Source organism: Malurus melanocephalus, unplaced genomic scaffold (assembly GCF_030028575.1).
Source record: "Malurus melanocephalus ecotype Western Australia unplaced genomic scaffold, MMel_1.1 scaffold_695, whole genome shotgun sequence".
Lineage (NCBI taxonomy): Eukaryota > Metazoa > Chordata > Aves > Passeriformes > Maluridae > Malurus > Malurus melanocephalus.
Genome location: NW_026623927.1, coordinates 70,663 through 94,937, shown reverse-complemented (window position 1 = coordinate 94,937; position 24,275 = coordinate 70,663). Strand labels below are relative to the sequence as shown.

The 24,275-nt window shown below is 42.1% G+C and overlaps 1 protein-coding gene and 1 long non-coding RNA gene across 2 annotated transcripts in view; one reads left to right on the top strand and one right to left on the bottom strand.

Moving 5' to 3' along the window:
* COMMD1 (copper metabolism domain containing 1) overlaps positions 1–24,275 on the top strand; it is a 57,919-nt gene that overhangs the window by 27,908 nt on the left and 5,736 nt on the right. The window lies entirely within an intron of this gene.
* Positions 20,021–24,179, bottom strand: LOC130584341 (uncharacterized). The gene is made up of 3 exons (XR_008966503.1): positions 23,436–24,179; positions 22,542–22,631; positions 20,021–20,215 (listed from the first exon to the last, which is right to left on the bottom strand). It is a non-coding gene; the product is annotated as an uncharacterized LOC130584341 (long non-coding RNA).

Below are 24,275 nucleotides of genomic sequence, written 5' to 3'. Positions count from 1 at the left end.
CCACCCTCTGTCTGAACTGCCTAGTGATTAATGGGGCTTGACAACGCCTCCTCTCAAATGAATAGTATGGATAAAACCTCTTCACTTTGTTCAGCTCAGGGCAGTGGAGGCAAACAGCCTCAGCCTTYRTTTTTTAGGAAGCAAGAGCAGAAGWGAAGTGCAGCACCTCCACTTGYRCTGTGGGAAGTGTAGCTGAGTGAATGTCATTAAACTGTCAGCCAAAGAAGTGCAGGCTGCTGGGTGAGAGACCTGTATTTGCATTACATCAAAACTCTTGGGGTAGAAATTCATGCAAGTTATAAACGAAATGATGAAGAAAACCTTTAAATGTGAGTGACTTTTTTTTAAACAAGCATTTCGTTTACAGAGCAGAAGTACTTGGAGGTTTAAGCACACCGAGTCGTTTGCATGACAATTAATCAAGTTATCATGATCTGGGTATGAGATGTGACCAAGAGCCACTTCGTTTGTAGCACTTTCCTCTGCAAGCACACCAAGGGAAGTTTGGTGGCTGCTGAGACGGAAGAAAGACAATACCGGCAGCTGAGAGCGAGGGTTTGAAAGATGATGGACAAATGGATTAGTTTCAAGGGCTTGAAGCTGCTGTCTGGGGAGAGAAACAAGAGGCTTGTTTTTCCAGGCACAGAGCTTGGAGATCAAAGAGACTCACTCACCTCTGAAGGGGACTGATCTCCAGAGCTGCTGGAGAAGTTAGTTTGAAGGACTTGGGTGTTGAATGGTGCTGTCACATCCCAGTGACATTTGGGTTGTCTGGGATATGTTGGTCTGCCATGATCCTCATACAGAAGCTAAGAAAACTGTTCAGCAAATCTTTGTGTTTCATCCTAAACCATCAGCTTTTGCTCTRAGCAGGCAGTACCTTCCTTCAAAGAGCATTGGACGTTTCTATTCTCAGGCATTGCTTTTTGGCAGAGGATTTTTGAAAGGGGCTGTGAGAGGTGGGATGCTGTGCTCCACGGCTGCCCCTTTCTGTACATCTCTTGCATCCTATTTCCATGACAACAGGTAGAGCTCTTCTTCCACAAACTCTTGTGGCTCCCAGGAGAGATTTCAGCTTCTGCCTTTCCCTCAGGGCAGCATGCAGAGCTCCTGGCCAGAGGGCTGAGCACAGCAAGTGCTTTTATGTGCAAACTGGGGGTATGAGATTTGCTGTCAGCCAGGGGATTCACGTGTTTCTTATGCTCTGGACCAGTCTGGCTCATGATCTGCCATCTTTGGAAGTGACAGCAGTGTCCAGCAGCCGTGTCTTCTCAGAGGGCAGGGCTCTCTCTGCAGACAGGGTGTTGTCACCAGGCCTGTCCCTTTGCTGTCTCACCGCCTTCCCCATTTGGCACCGCTCCCTGCTCCTCCGCGCCCTCCTTTCCTCGGTGCCCTTTGCTTTGGCTCYGGCTGTGTGTTTGTTTTCTCTCCCACACTGACTCTGTTTCATTCACTGCCCAGAATAATAAGAGGTTTGTTGAAAGGGTGCTGCTAAGTAATTTGTCTTCTTCATTCATTCTCTCTTTGTTTAACAGTTGTGTTCGCTGTGCTCTGAATACAAAATTATTAATTTCATCRTGGTTTATTTCAATAGTATTTATTATTGTGGAGGCTCCTACACAATCCCTCTTAGTGCCATAAAAATCTTATAAATAAATACTTATAATCAGTCATGACGGTGTTTTAATTCCCATTTCAAGAATACCATCTAAAGGCAGAGAACATAAAGTATTTCCATTAATTCTGGTGACCAGTGTGAAAAACCCTCAACCCAAGTTCCCAGAGTGCAGAGCCTTTGTGGTATTGCCAGGGTACATCCCTGACAGTGCARCCAGAGTGCAGCAGTGATGGACATCAGTCCTTCTACAAACCACAYCAAAGATGCCCCAGACTAAGCCTGGAAAAAACAGGGCACACAGTGAGTTATCACCTGGAAAAATGTTGGCTTGGGCCTCCTACATGCACACAAGAACATTTACCTGTGGGCAGAGAGGTTTATTTATTAGGTGCATGCATTATAATGGCAGAATAGTCACGATAGCCATGAGCCACTGGAGAAAATATTAGTGGGATTCTTTTTCAGCCAAAGAAAATCTGAGATGGAGGTGTATTGGAGCAGATTATTAATGCCTCCCCTTCCAAAATCTRGGAAATGGCTTTTAGTGCTTCTCTTTCCTTTCCCTTTTGTTAGAACCTATGTCAAATGCTGCCTTTTACCTGCAGTGGTTTCCCCAGAGACTTGTGTTCCATGTCAGTCTATGTGTTATCCAGCCTCTGGCCTTTTTTAAGTATCTTGCTTTTTCCAAATGTTCAAGTGTGAAGCAGAAGCATTTTATACCTCGTGGAATGTAATAATTTGGTTATATTGCATGCACTCTAATCAGTAAGGTGACTCTCAGGCTTTGCTAAAGGAGCAGGCAATCATGAGGTGGGCTCTGAGTCCAGCAGCCCTGAGCTGCAGGTCAGTCACCTCTCAGCAGTGGCACTGCCTGCCTTGCTGTGTATGAGTCCCCATTTCCCTGTTACCTTCCTCTGCTGGTTCTGCTTWCATTTCCTCYGCCTCTCCTCYTTTCCCTCYTAACTTTCTCTGCTGGTTCTGCTTTMATTTCTTCTGCTCTTTTCCGTCTTACCTTTCTATGCTGGTTTTGCTCTCATTTCTTCTGCTCTCTTTTCCCCTCTGCCTCTCAGGTTGCTGTTCTGTCTCTTTCCTCCATCTTTTTGTTCCCTTGGTTTCCTCCTCACTCCCAGACTTGGTTCCTTGTTTTGTACCAGCAGAACTGCTGTTTTTTTTTTTCTTTATTGAGGTTGTCCAGCCCAGCAAAGGATCACAGACTGCCCCAGATCAAAGCTGCCCGTGACCACATGAAGGTACAGAGGCCCTGCTGGGGAAGGCTCAGSTTTGCAAGGTGTCTCCATGTGCTGTTGCTTTACATTATGCTACTGAGACCCAATGCTGTGTTATAGAAACAGTGTGTGGTTCTTGCTCTAGGGCACAGCTGATTTTTCTGGGAATAGATCGTGTTCTTATGGTTGTGTGTGGTTTGGTGTTTGTTTTGGTTCTTTTTTTACAGCAGTATATGAAATCTTCACTTGAAATTTTGCATTGAAACTTCTGTGGATTTAGTGAGCAGAGCTTTAAAAACAAGCATGGAATATAGAAGAATTACTTGGCACCTGCATCTTCTAATATATTGGAAGTAATGAGCTTTGTGTGGTACATTTGCGTAGCTAAGCTGTAAAATTTTGTTCGCAGCGATGATTACGCCGAGAACCAGCTTTGCTCTCCGAGCTCCACGTGAACACAAACCAGGCTCATTGCCCTGGAGACTCGATTAGAATTGGGCAGAGGGCAGCTCTGGATCTGCAAGCAGCAGATTTGCATTTCAAGTGAGCTGTAGCTGTGGCGAGGACACGCGAGCCGCTGTCGGCTGAGATTGTTCGTCAGTCTGCGGCGGCGGAACCGCGCGCGGGTGACAGSACACGTGGCTGCGGGCTGCGTGAGGACACCGCTCCTTCTTGCTGATGGTTTATTTTTTTTCCCTTTGGACCAGTGAATCATGTGGCAATCCCGGCCTCAAACAGGATGCTGTCAAGGGGTTTAATGGATTTACCGAGAGAATCGATTGTGCACGCGCTGGATGAAGTCTTCAGATGCCTCATTGAGCATCAGCAAACCAAAGGGTCATTATCCCTTCCCCTCTCCCCCCTCTTACCTCATCTGTCATCTGTTTGTAGCCTGCACTAATCTCCCTCTTTATTCCYTTATTGTGAGCTGGCCTGACTTGAAAATAGATTTTGAGAACCCAATATGAGCGAACGGCTCCATTGCACATGGAAATAAATATTTTTTTCTTTTCCTCTCCTCAGTGGTAAACACGCTTAACAGTATGAGCATTGTCAGTGCAAATGCCAGCATCCTTTTGACAYTCAATGGTATTTTTGATGAAGGCAAGGGTTGGGTCACCAAAGTGGATGGAAAGTGACTTTTTGTGCTGAAAATGAGGACATGGAGATCTCTTACGCTTGAAATTATGAAGATGTGTTTTATCCATGGTTTCCTGCTCCTCTGTGCAAGCAAATCTTTGTCTCTCAGGCTTGTGTTTAGTTTTTAGACTTGGCTGGTACTAATTAGAGATAAATSAGGTGAAAAACAATGAGTCAGATGYTGAGGAAAAGATGTGGCTTTATTTCTGTTGAAGCAAAGTGCCTTACATGTACTTCAGTCTGTATTTCTGATTAAGCAGGAGATTTTCATGTAATTTTAATTATTTATTATTTTAAGCAATAACATAATAGTTCTTATGCTATTACTTTAATACTCAAAAGTCATGGTATTTTTGAGTATCAAAGTAACAGCATAAGAACCTAAACAGAAAAAATACATCCTATGCTACATCACTAAAAAAGTTGCTTTCATGACCCTGTAAGTTATGCCAAAAAGTCATGTTTTACACTGCTAATGGCACATCTTCATGCCCCTGATACATTCTGAGTGTACTTGGTTTCATGTGCAGCCTTCCATTTGCACAAACAGCTGGCTAAAACAATATTCTGGCTTTTTCTGCTCTTCACTTTGTCTCCTCTTCCTTCTTCGCTCAGATTTTCCAGTTTGAGTCACTGCAATGTGTTCAGTACTCGTGTAGCTCACACCCTCACAAACATTCATGCCCATGGACTTTTTTTGGAAACTTGTGTTCAAACTCACAAGGCTGCACCCCTGCCAGCTTGCTGCGTGTGGGTGTGCCAGGAGCAAATTATCAATTACTGACAACGAGAGAAATCTCCAGGGTGGAGGAGGCCCTGGAGATACCCAGAGAGTGCTTTTTCTGAGGTTCCTGCAAGGATAGAAATCTTATTATTTCAGTGGGTTGCAGTGCATGGGGTGACATCAGGCTGGCAACGTGTCACCAGTGGGGTTTCAGGAGGGGTTTATGGCTCTTCAGCATCTCCATAAACACCTTGGACWCAGGTCTMRGAGGGATRCTAAAGGAGTTTGTTGATGGAACTAAATTGGGAAGAGYTGTTRACKTMTTTCTGCAGTATTTTCTGGGATTTTTAGGAGGAATTTCTTCACAGAGAARGTGATTAATCAYTGGAATGGGCTGCCCAGGGAGGTGSTGGAGTCACCATCCCTGGAGGTRTYTAAGGAAAGGCTGGARGTGGCACTCAGGGCCATGTTCTGGTTGACACGGTGGTGTTGGGTCACAGGTTGGGCTCGATGATCCCAGAGTCTTTTYCAACCTAATCCCTTCTGTGATTCAATGTGTTAATCCCATATGTCACAGTTAGGAAGGATAGGTCCCAATCCTAACCTTACAAACATGCCTTTTTTGTACTGTACTTGTGTATCTTCAAAGATTTTGTTTCTCCTCTAGAATTTAATTTCTAATAATTCCCATATTAAGGAAATGTTTTAAGGGGAAGGGAGGGAGTACATGCTGCTTTYAAAGCTCTGAATTGCTTATTAGTGTAAGCTGCATCACCCTGGAGTTGTTTCATCCCCAGGCACTGAACACAATGATCATCACATCTTTTCTTTGTGCACTTGCCTCCCCCTTCTTTTTCCACACAAGGAAATCAGAGTCTAAAAGGAGCCTTGGAGCTTGTCTTGTTTGAAAAACCTCCAGATTTCTGGCTTGCTGTCATTGTCATCATTGAACAGCGCTGCAGTCAGGTACCATGGTGATCTTAAACACTGTCAYACTGCCTGCATGTACTTGTCAAATMATTTTTRTGAGGTTTTTTTATTGCTTTGATTCCAAGATGCTGAAACAAGAGGCATATTTAATCCCCACTACAATGTCAATGCTATTTACCTGAGAAGAAACTCATTTTTAATGATTTGTTCAGTGCTTAGCAGTGTTTTATTCCTTGGTACTGCTGTAGCTGCACAGGAACAGCTTCTGACCTGGGAATCTGCCTGGGTAAAATCACTGAAATACAAATGGATTTCTGCTTCTGGACTTGTGTTTCAAAGGAACACTGGCAAGGACCTCTCTGAAAGCAGAAATACAAAAGAATTCAATATTCTACTAACTTCCCTGGCCTTTAACTTGCTCAGGATACAATTCTTAACAGCCTTGTTTGGGCTTGGAACAATTTTCTAAAACATGGAAAATGCATTGCACACAGACCTCAAGGCCATGGCCGCAGTTGGAAGAACAAAACCAACTCAGAATTGTATTTAGACATCCCTCGTGGCACCAGGGTTATGCAATTTCCCTTCCCTGTGATTCCAGAACCTGTTTGGAGTCCCAGGTCCTATGGTATCCTCCTCCCTAGGGGTGTGAGAGTGGTTATTAGCATACCATAATTCTTTCTTTTTTCTCCTAATTCGTGGGTGACATAAGGACCAAGTGGCCAGAAACACTAAAAAGTAACTTACTGGGAAACTAGGACAGAGGGTGGAAATAAATCTTTGAGTGGGAGAGCTTTCTTCTGGGAGAACTTTTACAAATATAAACACTGAAACACAGAAAATCTGGTCCTGTTATATCTAATTAGCTTCTTGTGTTGGCTTGACAAAGGCTAATTTCAGCATCAAAAGTAGAAGAAGACTTTTACTGACCTTTGAGGGGATTATTTGTTACTCATCTCAGGATCTGAGATTCAAAATAGTTTAATTTTTTTCTCCTGTTTCAAAAAGAAGGCCACAGGCTCTTCCCAGGGCTGATGCCTGCAAAACCTACCTGAGGTCAAGCTTCCTGGGGCAAATCCCTGGRGTTTTGTGTTCTTTCAGCTAAAGCTCTGTCTCTAAGGGCTGGCCTTGTTTTTAGTAAAAGAGTCCAGAGAGCAAGATATGGCTCCAGGTGATGAATTACTGTTGTACTAATGGCTTGTTTTTCACTGCAGATGGAGCTGAAATGGGGCAATGTCCTCCCTCAAAGAGGTGTTGTTACAGCAGGAATTCTGAAAATACTGCAGAGATTTATTTACTTTTGTGAGGACTTGAATTCCAGCTTTTCTAAGTGATGCTCATCTTCCCTAATGTAGCCTCCATACACTGGCTGCCTGTTTTCCTGTCACACAGGGGCATGGGATGATGGCAGAAAATGTGAATTATGGTGAGAGGAGTGRCATTACTCAGGGTTTAGTTTGTTCYCATCCCACCAGCAGCTGAAGGAGAGGATTTGTTTCCCAAGTACAGAACATCAGTGAAATTCCTSACAGATGCTGTTCTCCTGAAACATGGCACTACTTCATTATTTTTCAGCTTGGCTGGACCCAGAGAATCTTAATCTGCAARCAGGGTGGATTTTCCCCTCTGTACTATGGATCCTGATAACACCTTTGGGTTTTTCCTTCAAGATCCTTTTCCTTGCTGGTAGTGGGAGCAATTTCATGGATCTTGTATCCAAAGTACCACAGATAGCTTTGGTAAAAATCTTTTCCCTGGGGGAACACAAAGTTAATGTGATCTGATGGGCAGCCAGAATAAAAACAGACAAAACACCAAATTCAAACAGCTGCCTCCAAGAAGTACAAGGTGACATCTTGGAATATTTATTCCCTAGCTCATTTTTGGTGGTCAGATTGCTTCTGAATGGTGTGTGTTGAGTCTCTGTAGGTTCCTTGTGTKGTCACTGGAGGGAGAGGCTCGGGGTGGATTCAGAGGGCAGAGTGAGCCTGACAAAGACAACCTTGAGCACTGCAGCTAAAGGGACGTGGTGTGAATGCTCCTCAGTGTGCTTTATGGCACAAATATTTGGAAAACCTGTTGGTTGCTGGGCCAGCACCTCCAAAAGCCACCTTCCGAGTTCAAAGGAAGCAGCAAAGAGAAGTTTGTTTGTGATATTGATATATGTGCTCACTGTCCATCAGCATCTTTTCCTCTGCTGTCCCTGGATCCCTCCAACACCACACACAATGATGCTTTGAGTGGCAGCACTTTCCTGCCTCTTTTGGGAGGCTACACCATTTAATCTTTTAGTTTCCAGTGGTAAGAAGGGGTGAAAATAAAAGAATGTGCTGTGAAAGGGATTTTTAGCGAGGTGTTTGTCTCCTGTTAACTCAGTGACTTTGTAATAGCTGTGYCTGTAACATTATCCCTAAATAAAAGCTGAGAGTTTGCTGATTGTTCCTCTCCAGAGCTGGAAGGGTGTCCTGTTCCCTCCCATGGCTTTCACTCTTTGCCTTCTCAGTTTTTAAAACAGGAAGGAAATTCAAGATGAGTGCAATTTTTTTGGTGAGGGTTGCACTTTTATAAAAGTTGTAATACAAATAATGGAAAAATACTTTTATGTCGATTATGAAAGAGGGAATTTGTTCCTCTAATGCTCTAAAGGAAGCAAAATCTTCATCCGCCAACTGATCATCTGTTGCCCACAGAAATATTTCTGCGTGGCTCTGAGTAGTTTTCTAAACTTGAACCAAAGATGCAAACACTTGTGCAAAAACAATGAAACCTCTTTAAATCTGCTTTTCATCCTTTCTTTTATCTGAGACTGTTTTTTATTRATCTTTAGTGAGTGTATCTTTACATCTTACAAGTATGGAATAATTTAAATTAAATATTGATATTTCCACGGTGAATACCAGTTAGAGTAAGAAAGATTTATCATAGGGTTAATAAGATTACTTAAACATTCTATATTACGAAACTGTAAGAAACTGTGGTATATCCAATTGCTGACTGCATGGAGTTGGATTTGACAGCATGACTATGAAAATAGAATTAAATCCAGGWTTTTCATCTTTTCATTGAAAAAACAACCATTTATATGACATTGATGCATCACCTACAATAGCAACATGAATTCCTTTCCATYTGAGCAGGGAGCAGCCAGCACTATCTATGGAGTTTTTTCACCAGGGATAAATCCACAGGAATGCCTGCTGACCTCTCTGTGTCTTGAACTTCTAGCTCAACTTAGTCTGCTTTCTCTGTTTATCCTGTGCACTTCTTGGGTGAGGGAGTTTCATGCCAGGGAACAGCCCTGATGATACTCAGAAATCAGAAACTTCCTGAAAAAAATTACGAGGAAATGCATAGGTCAAAAAGGGAAATTTTACTCAAGGTTTTATTGGTATTTTTTTAATGTTATCACTTTGCTTGTAAACCACTAAAAAGAGTTGTGTGCCTTTGCTTCTGAGGAAATGGTGTAAATATTTATCTTAGAAATTAYGTGTCAGATAATTCATGGCTGAGGGAAAATCTCTGTATTTCACCGTGTGGCTTTCTGTGGAARGACCTGTCTGGCCAAATTATGCAGTGCAGCTGATTCCAACTTAAAAAKACTTCCCAAATTCTCACATTTTGAYGTTATCAGCTGGCTGTGTTATCATAAGGTTGTGTGTATTGAAGAGAACAAAAAAGGAAAAAAAAAGAAAGCAGAATAAAGTGTTGAAATGGCGAGCTGTAGCTGTTTGGTGCAGCCTGGTGAGGATGAGCAAAGTGGTTTTGAAACAGGAGAGCTCAGCCCACAACTGAATTTTAAAGTTATGGGTTTGTTTCTGTTCTTCCCAGCATGCGGAAAACTTTGTTTTTGTAGCGTTTCTGGAGAACAAGGTTAAATTCTTTCAGGACAAGTTCATTGTATCTGACCTGGAAAGCAAAGTCTTTTCGTGCTTATCTCTAAAGTGTATTTGAAATGAAAATGGAAGAGAAACAGTAAACAATGACGGAGGCAGGGCTATTTCTGTCATGGTATTCTGCTTTCTGTCTSCTGTGACCACTGTAATTTATCATAACATTTGTGCCTGTGTAAGGTGAGTTCCAAACCAGGCTTAAGCCATTCCAGAATCATCTCTGCAAAGCAGTGTTTTGCAGAGGTGTGTGGTGTGGTTCCTGTGTGCAGGGAGGAGAAGCCCTTCTGCCTCGGGTTGGGGTCAGAGGAATCTCTCCTCATTCTAGCAAAGAATTTTCCTACAAAATTCATCTTCTTTCTTGTTGGCTTGCTCAGTGCCTGGTGAAACAAGGAGTCCTCAAAGAGAGGACATAACACAGCATCTCCTTGATTATCAGCATTTAAATTTAGCACTTTTAGGCTTTTCTCCATGAAAAACACAGTTAAAACCTATCTTGCTTTCTTCAGATTGCTGTTTGGTGCGTTCACGCGGGAAGGATCGAATCTTGTGTCATTTCCTGGGCTCTGAATCACAGCCCTCACTGTGGTGCCCGTTTTTAGAGTCCCATGTGCCAAGAAAGGCGTTTTTGTCTGGTGAAGTGCCGGTGGCCAAGCCCTGGCGAGCAGCGCTGTCTGCCCAGCTGGGATTTTCACTGCTTTGCTGCTGGGCTGCGATGGGATCTGACAGAGAACGTTCACTGGCAAGATGCTGACTCCTGAGTGTTTACAAGTGGGCTCTTGAGAAAGGTTTTGGGGCAGGGAATGTTTTCCCAGGGAGAGGGCTTGTTTTCCCAAGGCGTTGCCCGCCGTCCTGTCRCAGCAGAGCTCTGGCACTGCCGTGGTGGCCACCTCTGTGTGCTTCCTCAACCACAGCGTGTCCAGGTCTCCTGAAAAGCTTTAGGGATGTTTTGTGAGCTGAAGCCAGCCAGGTTCAGAGTATGAACCCAGCCTCTCATGCCRTCAGGGCCCTGGGCACGTTTGCTACCTTCACCGCTGGGGGTGGAAAGTTTACGTCTGCTACTGTTCAAATAAACATAATTATTGCGGACTTTGTTTTTCCTACAATAGACATCAATTGTGGGGCGAGGCTTTTATTGGCAATTACATGTTTACATTTCCCTTATAAAGTTACTTATGCACTGACAGCCCTTTGATTGAACAGACCGCTTTACTGCGGGGACACATATTGCTCTCTCTTCAAGTTACCCACATGAGATGTCCATCACCCATCCCTGAGCTGCTAGGCTGCATTTTCAATTTTAATGAATTTGGGTTTTATTCTAAGTGAAAGGGCCTATTTCTAAGAATACCACTTGCTATTTTAGTGCTAAATCTTATAAAATACAAAAATATTTAATTATTACTGTTATTCAGGAGATCTGGAATTCATTGCATGTTTAGAGAAATACTCTGATATTTTKTGCTTAGAGTATGACTAAGCTTTGCTTCAGAAATAATTGGGAACTCTTCAAAAAATTCTTAGAATTAGCTTAGAATGGGTACTCTTTGTCCTAAAGGAAGGAGAAACTGATAGTGTTCAATATTTATCCAGCTCTCTTCCCACTCCTCCCATGAGTACTTAAACCATATGTAAATAACCACTTACACTCCATTTTACATTGTTTTAATTCAAGCCATTTCTGCTTCCTCTGTAGCTTCTCTTAGGAAAACCACCTATAACAAAAGTTTCTGTGGCACGTTTGGCATGAATAAACCATCAGGTTTTACTAACTTTTTAAACCTTTTTATTCAACTTTTAAAAACATTAGGAGAAAAATAGATTATTCAAGAAAGGATGGTTTAAGGAAAAGCCTTGTTGAAGGTCACGGTCTTTTCCTACATTCACTYTGTATTTTTCATAGTCATCTGTTACTTAAAATATCTTCAGATTTGGGGTTSTTCTGGAGTTTATTTGGAGTGCCTAATGACAAGCTTCAGAGGGAACATTTGTAATCCTGTKCTTTGAGGAGAGTGTCAACAATTGATAATCCCGGACCAGGAGTTCAGGTTGAACTTGTGGAGTGTCTGACTGCAATATATCCTGCACTTTCACATTCTTGAAGAGCTGAATAACAATTTTCTGGCTTTCATTCTCTCTGCAGCTCAGGCTGCTTCATTCCTCTGCTCTGGAGCTCTGTCAGGAGCTGTAGGTTTGATAGTGCTGAGGAAAAGAGAGGATAAAACCACTAATTTTGTTTCTAATTCCTTCAGCATGCGTAATATTCAGAGAATAAGGAGGGAACAATGCCTTTTAAACTGGCTCATTTGTTTTGGTGTTAAGGGCAAGCTATTTTTAGGGCTTTATCTGTGGTGTGAGTTAACTGAGGTGTTTTGAAGTTGGGTCCAACAGGAACAGGGATTGTTTTACCAGCAAATGTGAACAACTGTGTTTTGTAACTTGAAATCAGTGTTTAGTTACTCTGTCCCCGTTTTTTTGTGGATCACAGTTGTGAGAAGATTCAGGACATAGATAGCGAGCGACTCTGCTGAAACAAATGCACCCAGGGAGCAAAACTGAAAGGGCTGGGGAGATGCATTTCCCTTTTTTTCACATGGATTGCCCAAAATAACTTTGTATGTTACAGAGTATGGATTGTTTTACATAATTTGCTGATGATAAAGAGCTCATCAGTGGTCAACAGCATGAACAAATAAACCCAACCCAGATGCAGCATCAGCCCCAGTAAATTTTCATTAGCAGATTCCACAGACCTCCATTTCCTAAGTTTTTTGGAAGAAACTTCTTAGCAGGTATCAATAAACAAAGTTATAAAAGGCAAATACTGAAGCTTTCTGGTGATTCTAAACTGATTCCTCATGTGCAGAGGGATGGGACCAGGAGGGGCCAGTGGAAGTGCCCTCAGATGAAACCAGGAGTTGCTCTTCTCTCTCACYGTGAAGTTCATAATCCATGCACTGAGATTCCCAGATAATACTTTAATGACTAAATTTCCTACCAACCTTTTGAAAGTTACCACACTGAGTGCTGTATTGATTAGAATATTGAGTGCTTTGCTCTGTCAATCTTTAACCCATTAGATTTTCTAAGATGTGCAAGTAAAGGCTTAAGATAAATTATTGCTAATGAAACCTTCAAATGGGAGTAACATTGAGCTGAGCAAGGCACTTTAACATCAAAATAGGGCATCACACTCACTCTTCCTCTACTGAGAATCTTCAAGCCCTGAATTAATCAAAAATGCTGGATGTAATGGYAGAAGTTTGCAGTCTCAGGTTTGGAATCTACTGTGGCCTTTGATGGACATGGAAAGCATTCAGGGTAAAGTTGTGATTTCAGAAGCACATCCTGTAAAAAACTGAAAACCAAGAGAAAAGCCTTTGTCAGGTGAGATGCTTTCCTGAGTTCTTGATGGAGGCCTGCATGCACACATTGGCATCTCTTTAAAAAACAAAAGATGGAAATGTAGATGAAAAATTCCTTTGGGCTCCTGGAATGATGTCTGGAGTTGCAGACAGGAGCCAGTCCCGTTGTTTTTAATTCTGCCCAGTGTTTTTCCTGGTCATTAATGATCAGCCCTCTCCCAGCACAGGGAGCTTCAAAGATCTTCAGAAGCCACTGTCATTTTCTTTATTTTTCATGGGAGGACGGGTAGGAGTGCTTGCAGCCAAGACTTCAGTTTCTAAGGTGACAAGTCTCAAATGCAGGATTTTTTTTCTGTGAATTTGAGGATCTGAAAGATTCCTTGCTCATAATCTTGGGGTTTTCACATCCCTTCAGCTTCCTCTGAGTTTCAGGATACAGAGCCTATCTTGCAACTCTGAAAATTCATCCAAGCTTGAGTTTGGCTGTGAGCTGCCTGCTTATATTGATCCCTTGCTCACCAATGATTTCAGAACAAGTCCATTTACTTAAAAACAAGTCCAGTTGTTGTCATCTGACAGAGGCAATTGATTTGTGTGACAGAGGCAATTGATTTGTGAGGTTCTTTCCTGCTTCTTTAAAATCTTTTTTTTTTTTCCCCAAAGGAAAACAGTCTGGGTTTATGGGTACTGTCATTAGTGGAAGGTAAATACATCTAGAATTCGTGTAATGCTCATTTTGAAGGATAAAAAGCAAGTGCYACACAAGCATTTATACAAACATTAAAGCATCACCAATATTACCATTCATAGGCAGCATCATTTAATCTCAAACATTTTCAGGGTCTTTTTTCTTTCAAGAATGAGCTACACTGATATTTTTGGTAACTAGATTATGGACTAGACACATTGAACAAGATAAAATCCACGTACAACCTGGCTCCCTGTTATGCAACAGGTTTGCAATATTATACAAACTGTTCTCATGCTGGATGTGATACAGCTTTGTATAACAGGAGTCTTATGTCATCTCTGCAATTTTTAAAGCAGAACTGGGTAATCCATGAACAGAGCAGTAAGGGCATTAGAGACTAAATGGGAGGCTAATGACTACTGATGGATTACTGAGTTTCAGGTTTTGAAGCTCTCAGTGTGTTCTCTTGCCCTGTGAACTGGCATCTCTTTCAAATAACCAGCCTGGCTCAGGCATTAAAGGAAGAGCTTTGCATGAACTTCCTTGCTGCAACAGGATTGACATTATTGAATTGGGGATGTTTGCTTTCTTGTGCAGAACATAAAATTGTGGTAATAAACTCAGTCCTTGATTCAATATTTAAAATACATGGTTCCCTCACTGTTCTCCTCACATSAGTGGGGTGCTTTGTCCTTGTCTTCCTAGACTGTGCTTTTCCTAAGTGCTTCAGGCACATGATAAGGCAGTTGAAAGAATTTGTTGGGTTGAGGAAATTTCCAAGAAGCAGGTGAGAAAGACCTCAAGCAGAGTAATTCAGTGTCAGGGCTTTCCTGGTGCAGTCAGAGGTGGCAGTTTTTCTGATGTGTGCCATGTAACAGCAAATASTTCAGCACATCAACAAACCTTCCAACTCATGCTAAGCTATTCAAGTGTATTTCTGAGGCAGGAGATGTTGTTTAAAGGCTTCTCCAAATTTTACTTTCCCATCCTAAGTTGTGTTGTCCTTCAGAGGAATTTTTTTTTCAGATTTCTTTCAAATCTTTTTCAGATTTTTTTCAGATTGCTCTGTCACGTTCTTTATCACATGTGATGGTTTGCTAAAAGGAAAAAGAAAATACACGCTAATTTTGATTTCTTCAGACTGAAGTCTTAGGTGTGTGTTAGGCAATTATGTGTGGTTTTGGAGGGGCTTTCTACCCCCTCAGTAGAAACATTTTTGTGTTCAATTTAAAGAGTGCTGCCCTGTTGTGTCACCTACGAAAGATTTGTACTGATGACAAATTATCTTCTCCCCAAAATGAAACTGTGCCTCCTTCATTTCCTGTCAGCTGCTGCACTTGGTAGCTCCAAGGATGAACCATTTCYCCATTCTTTCACTTTTAAACCCTAACAACCTTTTCCCTACTATCATTTTCTACTTGTTTCATCTGTTCCTCTTTCTCACTTCATGCAAAAGCACATTAATCATTAACATTTGTCCACGTGGCTGAGAAGGGGCCTTTTCAAAGCTGCTTTTAGCTGAGCTGTAAATATTAAGCAGCACATCCAGCAGTAGCTGTGGGACACCACTTGTTAAATATTGCTGCTATTGAGTGCCCCAGCTTTGCATTTGAGAGGTAGTGGTGTGCTGCTACACTTTGGGATGCTCAATCCRTGGATAACAAGCCCAAAAAATGAACAGCAGAATTAGGGAGGGAAGAGACACAACTTYAACATGCTGGTGTTAAGCCCCCTTCTATTTAATACAGCCTTGGGGTAGTGCCTGTAGTATGGGATCATTTTTTTGGAGTTGGGAAGCCCAAAATATTTTTGGTGCTGGACCCCTTGGCTATATCACACATGGCTGGCACCAAAGCAAAACTCTGGATTTAGGAGTTTTGTTTGGTGTTTTTTTAGGGGAAAAACCAACCCAACAACTCAGTTTTGCCCTTTTTAGCTGAAAACTAAGAGGACAGTGATTAGAGCTGTTACCTAAGACAAAAAAAAATGAGGAAATCTGCTTTTCTGGCCATTTTATCTAATAGCAGTAAATCTCATTGAGCTGAGTGCATCTGTCCATATGGATATAACTATTCTGAGACTAAAGAACTTTATGCAGTGCTGTTGGTGCCTCAGACTGAGGTGCCAGGCTCTTTTTGCTCCTGCAGTAACACCACATTGTGGTGGGTGAATCTGTAGACATCAAATAAAACATCAAATGGCAGCCCCTCATTAGAGTTGGATAAATGGGTGTTAGCTGGGGAGGAGTACAGTGATTCATTTTTTAATGAAAAGAAATGGCTTCAGCTGTTCTGCTTCTGGTAATGCATTCTCTATTCAATGTGTTATCTTTTGAAAGTCTCATCCCAATTCTAACCACTGTGGGGTTYTGTTATTTGAACTTTTTTCTAGTGTGAATATTCCTCTCAGGGTATTCTTTTTAGATACTTTAGACTCTTATGTAAAAATAAAAGGTAGTTAGCTTGTAGTTTAATGCAGCCAGGTCTGTAAATAAGAACAATTTTGCATCATTTCCATCCTTCCATCTTCCCCATCTGCAGCTCCTGAAGGGGATCTATATTTCTATCATCCCTTACTGGTGAGGTTATCTCAAGTTATTATACCCATTTTAAAGGGGTGAGGGGATGGTCCACCCTCCTGTTACTGTCTTCATCCTGCTCATGAATGATCCAAAGAACAGTATCCAATTCCTGGAAGCTCTTGGGTTTCATTTTTGATTTTGACTAATTGTTTTCTCGAAATAATGAGCAGTAGTGACTTCACAAAGCACAGGCTCCTGGCACCCAGATCATTAATGACTCACTGAATCTTTAGTAGCAGTTAAAAATAAGCTTTTTCCCACACTTTGAACAAGTCCTGCTCGTTTTGCTCACAAAGGATGTGTAATGTGTGGTGGGAGGGAGTGGGGATGTATTTCCTTATCATTTTCTATTCATCACCAYTTTGAGGCACAGAATCCAAGGCAACCAAAAACGAGAAAGAAAAAGGGGGTTGCATTAGAGGTCTGGTCCAGATGAAAAATATTAGCTGGGGTGGGTTTTTTTTAACATGGACAATGCCCCTCTTGCTCCTCCTTAACTCCTCTACAGACATGCAAGTACCACTCTGTGGTTTTGAATCTCATCTGCAGTGGGAACACTAAAATTAGGAGGACTTTGACTTTTTTGAGATTTCATGATGGAAATTTCATCAGAACATTCTTGAGGAGCAGCATTGGAGGACAGTGCAGGGAGAGGAATGTGTTACCCACCCAGGATAAGCTCTGGGCAAGGTTTCCAGCAAGAGAAATCCCTCGTGACTTCTCTCAAGTGATGCACAGGCAGCTCCATTCTCATCCCTGCCCATTTTTCTTGTGAGGGGAAGTGATGTAGGGCCTCTCACTGTCTGAAATTTGAGTGCATCTCTGAAGCTGCTGCTGAAGATTGACCACTGAGTCTTTCCAGACCCCACTCCCTTTGGATCAGCCCATGGGAAGAGCATTTGATGGGAAAATCACAGGTTAAGAAACAAAGATTCAAATCTGRTGTTGCCTGTACCTATTTTATTGCTTGAAATTCAGCAGTGGCCTGCAAASTGTATTAATCCCTTTGCAGCAGCACAGGATTCCAAGAGTGGATTCAGTGTTCCTCTGGAAAGCACCTCTGGGATGTTTCTCAGCAAGGGTGTGTTGTTCTGGTTTTACAGCATGCCAAAGATGTATTTGATTTCTTTGTGGGACTGCCTGGCTTTCTTAAAAGGTACAGTGGAAGTCACTTTTTTGGAAATTACTCTTTTTTTCGTTGTTTTTTTGGTGCAGGGGATGCTTGTGCTGCCCAGTGTCCTTCCCTGCTCTGCTGCCCCATGACCACAAAAAAACCCAAACCACAGCCAAGCACTGAGATGAGAAGCTGAGGTCTGTAATGTCAGTTTAAGGTATTTTATCAGCATCTAATTGCAGTCCTTTGTTAAGTGGCTGCATACAGAAGCAGCATAAACCCATTAAATGGCAATGCTGAGTCCTCATCAAGGATTTGTTTATTGGGRATCCAATCAAAGAAGGTCAGAAATGCCAAAAATCTCTCCCTGGCTATTTTAGGAGCTCCAGAGTACCAATAYCTTTTTTATAACCCAGGCTGATACTTTAGAAATATCTTCACTTGTCTGCAGCTTGTTTCMAAAAAATGTTAATTGGGCTTGTGGGATGAARGGCYATTCCAAATGTAAAGCTGCTTTCCAGCATGCTTTATCTCAGGATAATCCTTTTTTCCAAGGAAATTAAGGCACGGTTTATAACACCCAGGAGTGGTTTGGGTTTTGTAAACCTCTCCAAGCTCTGTGTGTGTTGTAAAGGCTTGAGAAGGAAGGGAAAATCAGGGGTGCAAGTGTTGGCTGGCCAGTGAAAATCCCTGTTCTGCTTTCAGCAGGGGGTCAGATGAAAGCAAACTTAAATAATGGAAGGAAATAAACCTGATAATTTCATTATTTATTGCTGCTGCAAAATCTTTGCTAACTCTTTTGTCTCCTAACCTTGACGAGAGATGTAATAGACATGGAAAGATATAATAGACATTTACAGGGGGAGGAGAGACATGAAAATCCTGAGGGCAGGYAGGGAAGGCAGACAGATATTCCCAGTTCTCATTGGCATTTCCACCTTTATATGCTGGCCCCTTTTTTCCTACTAGCCCTCAGAATAATCCAAATTTTTCCATACAGTATCCACTAGCCCCCAGCCCTTTCACAGGTAAGGGGATTTGAGAAGCAAGAAGCAAGGGGGTTGAAAAGCAAGCCATTTAAAGCAGAATCAGATGTTTTTGTCATCAGCTAGTCTTGCTTTTGTTAGCACCTTTTGGGCAAGAGGGCAGCAGAAAGAAGAGCTACTGGTACCAACCCCCAGGCTTGCCAGGATTAAAACTCCTCTGCAGTGTTTTGAGGCTCAAAAAGAGAAGGAACACTTTTTAAGGAGGTCCACTCACAGATTTTACTGTACTGCCACTTCAGGACAGCTGTCTAAAACCAGGCAACAGCATTTGGCATTGCACATCATCCTCCCATTCCCTGCTGCTTTAAAAGGGGTGACTTTGAGCTGTGTAATGCTGTTCTCCATCTCATCTCCCTGCCTGACATCACAGCACCATTCAGTTTTCTTGTCTGAGAGCTGCCACAGGACTTCTTCTTCCACTCAAGAGCTGCAGGAGTGGTGTCCCTGTGCCCACGAGGCAAAGTCCTTGGGGCTTAGGTTGGACTCTCAGGAGGGCATCCTTAGCCTGATCCCAGAATGGGGAGGAGGTGAAATACCTTGTGAGGAGGTGAAATRCCTTGTGAGGAGGTGAAATACATTGCATTTCTCACAGTCCTGCTGCAAGAGCAGTGACCTTACATCTGCCAAGGGGAGCCAGCCACAAATGTGCCATTTTCCTGATGCAGGAGAAATGGGCTGCGGTGTTGCAGATTTACTACTGACGAGACACGTGCCCACTCTGYTAAAGGCTGCTGGCCAAAACTGTGGGTGCAGGCCCAAAAAGACAGGTTGTTGTTGTTGTTGTGGAGAATTAGAAAAAAAAGAGACTTCTCTGCTTCAAAGGCACAGAAAGCTAAATGAGCCRTTCACATCATCTCCATTTTCCTCAGGAGAAGTGGTGAAAGTCTTTTATATTTCATTGCCTTCTCCCCTTGTTGATGGTGAGAAAGAGAGAAGCAATTAAATATCTGATGTGGAGGAGCTGAAGCCTTTCTTTGTGCAGAGGTATCTGATTCTCACATGTTTATTTTCCTATTCAGTTTTCGTATGCTGAGTGGATCGCTTATTAATTGTTAAATGACWGCTCTGCAATTCAGTTATGGAAATTATTTCTACTTCAGTGCCACTTGCCCTTGAATTGAGAATGAGAGGTCAACCAGAATTAGATAACTTTGAACCTTTTATCTCTCTGAAAAAAAAAACTATGGTTCAACCTGCCTGTCAAGAGGATGTGAATGTTCCTTAAAACAATCCTAATGGCCAGGCTGGTTTGGGGATCATGTTGAGAAGGTGATGTGTCCTGATCAGACCTTTAAACAGATTAATCCAGGTGTGGTGGTGGCTGCAGTGCAGAGCTGCTGTTCTATCACCTACATTCATTTCTAGAATGGATTGGGAAATCGCAGATGGAATAAAACAAAGTTGTAATTTGAACTGAGGCAAGGAGAGCTGTGTGGGCAGAGAGGGCAGTCCCTTGGCTTCAGTGAGATTCTGCTCAGGCAGAAATGTCCTCCCACGCTCTTCTCTTCAGGGCTGCACCTCCAGCTTCATCTTTCACTGTGAGCCTTTGCTTTTCGCCTCTCACAAATAAAGAGGCTGGAAAAAAAGAAAAAGGAGTTATGTATTATGCAGCAAATATTACCAAGGACACGTTCTGTGGTTAAAAAAAAAAACCAACAAACAACAACAAGGCAAAGAAAAATGCAAATCTGTAGCTTTTCCTTTATTTTCAGAAGAGAACTGTATTCCTCTGGTGTCTCCCTGCTGGCACACAATGCTGATATTTTTGTGCATTTGATCCGAAGGTCGCTGAGGTCAGTGCAGAGATTCTCAGTATCTTCAGTGGACTTTGCACCACGCTGAGCAGGAGCTGCTGTTTTGCTGATGAATCCGAGTGTGATGCCTGTCCYGAGGCTGTGGAACAGCAAGAGCAGCAGTGTTGGAGGGGCTGTAAACCAGGCTGGACTGTGAACACGTGCCTGCCCCCTTTGCTCATGGTGAATTAAAAGACAGCAGTTTGCATTCTCAAAGTAACGAGGAAAAAAATACCAAAAATTATTTACACCAATTTTTTCTTTTCCCCCCCTTGTAAGTTCACACAGTCAAAATTGCAGAAAACAAACAAATACCATTATTTTGGTCCCACTTAGGAGACGTGTTTGCAGTGGCAACTGAGCAGACCCTTTTGTCCTGATAAATTCTATTTTCAGATCATCGGAAAGGTTATCGATCAATGCCATAAAAGCAGAAAAAAAAAAAAAATGAAAAGCCTGTTTTTGTCTGGCTGCTTTATCTTGTTAAATATTTTAAGAAGGAAARCCCAGCTGAATGCCTGCTGGACTGCAGGCATGTTTTGAAGCCTTTGGTACCCTGTTTATRTATTTTTAGATGAGCTGCTCTGCCCAAATGCCAGTGATTTTTCGCCATCCATTTAAAGGTGTAGTTGCTTGTAATCCCAAATCTGTGGGGTCAGTGTTGCAGGGACAGAGGGTTAATGTTTCTGGGAGGAAATGGGATGCTGCTGGTGGGGTGTGTGCCCTGCAGGGTYTGCTGTGCCAGGCTTGTGCTCTCCCTTCTCTGATGGAGCACAATGGATGCCTGGCATTGCTGCTTGCTGGGAACAAATGGCCAGGAGAGATGTAYTCAAACAGCTGCCCTTCAAAAATTGAAAATGAAAAATGCCATTTTGTGGGYACAAAATGTATTTGCTGTAGCTGGGTCGTGCTGATCTAAGAGCTTAGGTRCAAGAATAAAGGGACTTTTTGAAATGAGACTTTTTGAGGGCATTACCTGGTGCCACAAAGATGCATCAATCAGCAGAGGATTTGCGTGGCGTTCACCCACCTCTTGAAAAACTTGCAGCAACCAAAATAAACACCTTTGTGCTTTTAGTTCAGCTCTGGGTGTTGAAGCATTTCAGCTGCAGGCCCTGCACACCCCTCGTGTGTTCTTTCAGACCCCAGTTCTGAAAAGAGCAGAAATGAAAGTTTTAAACAGATCTTACAACCAAATGCTGACTCAGAGTGATTCTAATCTTCTGTCTCATGTCTGAGAAAACCAGGTAGGGCCTTGACTGAAGAATGATTGGAGTGGAAAAGCCAAGATCTTCTGGCCTTTGCCATCAACAAGAGCCAGCATTGTGGAAAATAAATTGGTTTAGGGTTGTAGTACCACAGGGTGGTTTGGGTTGGAAGAGGACATACATAGAGGATATTAATTTCTACTCAGCTTTTATATTTGGTGTAATACTTTTAGGYTGGGCATTAATGGATTCCTGAGTCATTTATGTAACAGATAAACTAAAACATTAAAGAGCTGCGGGGGAGCAAGAGGGATCTGTTTTGGGGCTGCTAACCAAATTATTCAGCCTGCAAGCCAGTAGTACTCCCAGCTAGAATATCCCAGAATCCCAAGTCACACAGCCTCCTAAAGGTCAGGAATTCTCTCCTCAGGTTTTTACTGCATTCTTGAACTGTGGGCTTATTTTTAAATGCAGATTACTTACACAGTGTTGATCAGTTTAGTGTAAAAGTAATTCTCAACCCCAGAGTTCATTCYGGTTTTCCTGGCATTATTTATTGCAGTAACAGAGAGGAACGTGGTTGGCATTGATCAGATTAAATAAAAAGTTACATTAAAAGCACAGAAATTTCCTTATGTCCTTAGGAGTTGACCAAGTACATGGTCTTGTAACAAAAACATGCCCCAGTGGCAGGGAGGGTTTGGTGCTGTGATRGGATACTTCCCAAAACATTTAAGAAAACAGTAAATAATAAGATAAAATACTTKAAACTTAATCCTGAGAAAGTGTGTGGGGTGTTATGATAATGAGTGATGTTTGATTTTAATTTCTTCTCCTTTCTGAGTGATTCCCATGTTAGGTACTAGGTTAAAATGTAATTAATATGGATTCCAGGTCTCGTGAATGTTCTCACTATAAAAGCTGGATTTAGTAGTGTAAAAGCAGAAGGTACATCAGTAAGGKCTGTCTTTTTCTCAGGCTTAATTTCACACTGCAATTCAGTGCTACAAGATTATAAAAACACAGCTAGCCTGAGTATTTGGAGATGAAACATCTAYGGGAATATTTCAACTCTGTGAGCAGCCTTAAAAATAACAACCAAACAAAAGAAAACAAGGACAGCTGTCAAACAAAAGACAAAAATGCAGCTCATAAGGGAGAAAGGGCATTTACCCTCCAAGGTCCCCTGCAGAGGACTTGGAGAGAAGAGMACCTCACCTTGCAGTGCTTCCATCAGAGGCTCTGCCAGGGAAGAGCTGACACAGCAGCAGGGCTTGAATAAGTGATGATGGAGCTTTCTGGTCACTGCTACCCTTGTGAGAGAGCCAGAAATGTACTTTTGAAATAGTTTCTGTGTAGTTTTCCGTGTAATATGTATAACTATATAAACTACATGTGTTTATGTTCTTATATAGTTGTATATAGTTTTATTATAAATTTAATTTTTAAATACATGCATTGATTCAAATCTCAAAGGTAATTTAATTTTTTTTTAATCCTGGTTTTATATGCTTCTCTGTATAGTTTGGTGAAGCTTGCAGGTATCACTGTCTTGTTTTTTTTCCTTCTGTTAAAACCACCTCAGTCCTGCCAAATATCTAAAGATGTGCACTGAGGCATCCACAGGGAGAGAGATACACACARATTTAAAACACAATATTTCACTCTTTTCCTAAGATTGCATCCTATGCCAGACACTGGAATTGCATAAAATCCCCAAAAGAGGAAAAATAATATGTAACTTCCAGTCTAATTTCCACTTGTGGGGTAATTGGGAACAGGCAGCTGTGTTTGTTACAGGTTTATGGTGATTCCCCATGAAGCTTTTTGAGCCATCTCCCACATGGTGTCTAGAGCAGTGATGGCCATCTCTGAGGATAAATTCAGATCAGATGGAAGGAAGAAGATTTTTTGCCGTGGAACAGGTTGCCCAGAGAGGTGGTGGATGCCCCATCCCTGGGATCATTCAAGGTCAGGTTGGATGGATCCCACTGAAGATGTCCAGGTGACCTTAAAATGTCTCTTCCCACCCAAACTATTCCATGATTTCAAAAAACTGACCACAAACCCCTAAATAAAGCCTTCATAAATTCTCCCTCAGTAAACCCCAACCTTGAAGAGTCACAGCTCTCTGGAATTCATCTCTTTGTCAGGACAGCACTGCCACACCTGCAGGACAGGARAAGAGCAGGAATTTGTTTCTGATATTGACCCTAAATACATAAAACCTCTACAACCATCTGCATGGAGTGTCTGTGAACTGTGTCAGTGGAAGCAAAGTTTGTTCAAAGAAGAGTTGGAGAGCAAATGCCTTTCTTAGTTAATGATTTTAGCTCAGTTTACACCTTTGTTTAAATAGCACCTGGCTCAATCTGCATCTCTGCGTCCTGAGACGGTGTCATTAGCCTAAGCAGGTTAATTGATTTATTTGACATGCCATTACACCAATTTACCTCAAGCCAGTCAAGCAGCAGAAGAAAAATGCTCCTGTTAAAGATTAACCATTCCACACTCACTGTTTTAGGGTTTGAAAATGCTTGAGCTCAGTTTTGCTTTCAAATGTTGGAATTCAAATGAAAACAGTCTCGATGTGCTTTCTTTGATAAAATWGTGTCTGTGGGGGCAGAGAGGGGGTCGGGGTGTGAGTGTTCTTGTGTTGTTTTTTAGAAACAGTTTAGATAGAAAAGTTTCACTTTTCGTTCCTGCACCAGGAATTAGATCACAACACTTTCTGTTCTCTTTTCCTTCCTGCACCAGGAGTTGGATCACAGCACTTTCTGTTCCTTTGTCTCAGTTCCATCCCTGTCTCCAGAAGGCAGAAGTTCTGGCAGTGCCCTTTTTTGAGATTACCCAGCCCTGTGTTTAGTGGCCTTCAGCTCTGACCAATTTACATGCTCAGTATTTCCCATTCCAGGCTGAATCCTTCCTCAAACTGCTTCACCCACATCCAAG